This window comes from Fukomys damarensis, unplaced genomic scaffold (genome assembly GCF_012274545.1).
Source record: "Fukomys damarensis isolate Sample0158 unplaced genomic scaffold, DMR_v1.0_HiC HiC_scaffold_15, whole genome shotgun sequence".
Taxonomy (NCBI): Eukaryota; Metazoa; Chordata; class Mammalia; order Rodentia; family Bathyergidae; genus Fukomys; species Fukomys damarensis.
In genome coordinates, this window is record NW_022900927.1 from 5,449,999 (window position 1) to 5,453,663 (window position 3,665).

The 3,665-nt window shown below is 50.8% G+C and overlaps 1 protein-coding gene across 4 annotated transcripts in view; it reads left to right on the forward strand.

The window, feature by feature from the left end:
- The window catches only part of Adcy6 (adenylate cyclase 6), a 42,946-nt gene that overhangs the window by 22,062 nt on the left and 17,219 nt on the right, over positions 1-3,665 (forward strand). For 2 of the 4 annotated variants that reach the window (XM_010623575.2, XM_010623574.2), the window contains exon 1: positions 7-273. The exons of the other annotated variants lie outside the window; for them this stretch is intronic. The gene's annotated coding sequence lies outside the window, so the exon portion shown is untranslated. Of the gene's footprint in view, positions 1-6; positions 274-3,665 lie in introns of those variants that run through there. 4 annotated transcript variants of the gene reach the window in all.

The following is a 3,665-nucleotide window of genomic DNA, read 5'->3' on the forward strand; positions in this document are numbered from 1 at the left end:
CGGAGGTGGCCCCGCCGGGCACTCGGGCGGTGGGGCCGGAACCCCAGCGGCCCCCAACGGGAGTTTGTGGTGGGGGCAGCGATGTCTGGGATGGGAAATCGCGACTGTTTTGGGGGAGCCTCAGGCAGTGAGGTTGTCGAAGCGAGATCCTGGAGGAGATGGGGCATCAAGGACTCCTCGGTCCGTGCTCAACGCTCCCACACTCGCTCCCTGCCGCCCGCTTCCCTTCCTCCACTCGCAGGAGTTTGCAGCCTTGCCGGAGAAGGAGAGAAGGCATGTACTGGGGGAGGGGCTGGCCTGAGGGTTTGGCAGCGGGGTTGTGGGTGAGTTTCCGAGTTTGGAATAGGGTGTGATTGTTGTTTAGGGGAGAGGGAGGCTGACTGTGTGCGGGAGGACCCCTCTCTGCCCTCACCCAGACCTTTGGAATGAAAGGGGTGGTAGTGCCCTCATCTCCTGGTAGCCTGTTGCAGGGATGGCAGAGGGACAGTCTTTATTTAGAGAGGCTACGGGGATCAACTGAAAAGCCAGAGGTGGGATTACGTGGTGGGAGACCCTTCCCCCATACAGTACTTTTCCCTCGCTGCGGTCCCTCAGGGACCTGTGCACCCTGGTAGGGGCTGGAGGGCTGGGGCTGGAGGTGGGAGCCTTTGCAGTCTTTAGAGAGGGCCATTGTTGGGGAAGGGAGAAGAAGGCAGCGCTGAACCTACAGATACAGGCCGTGGGAAGGCTCCTCCACATCTGGAAAGGCCTAGAATTGAGGCCCACGTTCCAGCTTGGTGGGCGGTGCTGGCACTCTTGAGCCCCGCCTGGGCAGCGTCTTCTGCCATGAACTTTTGGAAACGGTTTTAAAACCCCTGGAGCCTGTTTTTGCCAATGAGGGCAGGGGCAGATGGCCCCTGGGGACAGGATGGAGAGGAAGTGGCTGGGAAGAAGGTTGAGTGAAGCAGTGGGCAGAGCCATTCTTGGGGCTGGGCCTTGGCCTTCTCTAGACTCTGGTCTGCGGCTGAAGGATCAGGGTTTGGGAGGGACTTGAGGTCTAGGAGGCACTGGGAATGGTAATGAATGGGACGAGGCTCCAGCTGTGGGACTGGTGATGCCTGGAGAGAGCAAGGGGACCAGGACTCAAGGGAGGGAGGTCAGAGGCATAAAGGCCCAGGAGCCTGACTGTGGAAGAGGGAGGTGACAGGAGCTCCTGGGGTTCAGAGTGAAGAGTTCTTGGACAGGACTGCTGGGAGCCAGGCGTGATGGCCAGTATGGACAGTGCCTGGAGTGAGGGCCAGGATGGGATGGCTACAGTTGGTTGGATAGTTACAGAGCTCTGAAGCTATTCCCTTGGGGACTCAGAGTGCTCTTTAAGGGTCATGTGTTCCCCTGGACAGTGTCTGCCCCTTCCTCTGCCGGTATGAGCCAGATGCTAGAATGTGCTTCCCGGGGGCTGGGAATGTGGCCAGAAACAGGTCCTTGGGAGCAGTGGTCTAGGTCAATGGTGGTGGGAGTTAACTAGGCAGGGGACTGACACATGGGAGGTGGCTGAGGCAGAATATCATGGGAGGAGTGGTGGGAAACCTGCTCACTCTGGATTCTGTTCCCAGCAGTTCTAGAGATTGACAGCTGAGGACATGGGGACTGATAGAAACAGGCGTCTGACTGGAGGGCTGTGTATTCTTGCTTATGATTCTTGATAGTGGCAGAGGTTTGGGTTCAGAGTAGTGTAGAATGTAGAGAAGAACTGATATTTGTTGTGTGCTACATGACAGGTGTTATTAGATTTTTTTCTGTAAACTATTGTTACTCCCATTTTTTTAGATAGAGAAATGGAGGCAGCAAAGTTCAGTAATTTGTGCAGGGTAGTGTACCTAGAAAATCATGCTAAGGTTTGAAACATGGTCTCATGCCAAAGATCATGCTTCTCATGAAATATTTTGAAGAGCCAGGCTTTCTTTGGTGACCTTTTCCAAATGCCAGCCAGACCAAAGTTTGTACTCCTGATCTCTTTCCAGATGGTGTCATTAGTGATATTGAGAGGTTGAAGGGCATGCAGCTCTGTGGGATACAGAAGGGAAACTGACAGAATTGACTGAGGGTTAATCAGGGATGCAGGTTTTGGGGTATATAGAGGACTCTCCTGCCTGCTTTCTGCTTTGCAGGGCCCTGGGTGTCTGCTTGGAGTGCTGCTTGTCTGTCTTAGCATCTGGTTCTATGGCCACCTGGGGCAGGCTCTGGGTACACTCCCCTCTTGTTTCCTAGTGAGTACATATGTCAGTGCTGCTAGCTCAGCAGGCCTAAGTACCAGGGGCCCCTCAGGGTGCCCTGTGGGCATGGAGCAGTGTCACTGAGGTGGGGACACAGGCATTATGGATGACAGTGTTTTTGTGTCCACCTACTACATGTCAAAGCCATTGTTAGGGATCTTCCCATCACAGTTCAAGGCACGTCCCTCCAGGAAAGCTGGGATCTGAGAATGATTTGGTTACCCTGGATCTCTGTAACTTGGTGCAACCGTATAAAACTGCCATGTGCCTTGGTTTTTGTTTTGTTTTGTTTTCTGTATCCCAGATGGCCACAGGGACAGCATCACAGGATATTGGTGAAGATTAGATGGATTTAGGCATATAAAAAAAACCTTGAAGATTGGCATGGTGGCATACACCTATTATCTTTGGAAGGCTGAGGCAGGAGGATTACCCGGGCTACATAGTGAGTTCAAGGTCAGCCTAAACTACAAAGTGAGACCCTATCTCAAAAAAAAAAAAAAAAAAAAAAAAAAAAAGAGACCTGGAAAAGGTTAAGAAACATACAAAGTATGTGGCACTATTATCCATCTATCCTGCAACCATCCATCTACTCAGCAAATTTTTGGATCCTATAAATTATTGTAGATACTGCAGGGAGCAAAACAGCCCCAAATCCCTGCCTTCATGAAGTTGATATTCCAGTTAGGAGAAACATGAACAAATAAGAAAAAAATGTATAGAATTGACAGTTACTGCCCAGAGCTGTGGAGAAGTAAGTATAAAGCTGGAAAGAGAGCTAGGGAGTCCCAGGAAGTAGAGTTGCTATTTTAACTGGTGTTCAGAGAAAGCTTTACTGACAAGGAGATGTTTGGGGCTGGAGGAGCTCTTATTGTAGACTGGAGAATAGCAACCACCAGGGCCTCAGGTTGGCCTCAGTTGGTATACTGGGGACAGCAGAGGCTAATGTGACGACGAATACTGAGGAAGATGAAGAGTCAGTATTGTCCTTATTAGTCACTATTTCACTCTAGCTGCTCTCCACTCGTGTCCTCAAGCTGACTTGTTTCCCGTTTTAACACGCACTTACCAAGGTCCTATAGTAAGCCAGGCCCAGTCCACGGCTGCAGAGGTAAGATGCTGGACAAAATAGAAAAAAATCCCTCCCTCACAAAGCTCAGAATAAGAGGGACCGAGATATACATTAAACAAGGAGCAGTTTAATTTGAATTGTAATGAGTGCCATGAAGGAAATGTACAGAGGTAAATGGCACCAAACTTAGTCTGGGCCGGGAGCTAGGAAATTATCCCTGAGGAAGTTAAACTTCAGCTGTGACCTGAGGGAGAAGTCGAATTTAGCTTGATGGCATGTACAGTGTGTGCGTGTGTGCATGTGTGTGTGTGTGTGTGTGTGTGTGTGTGTGTGTGTGTGTG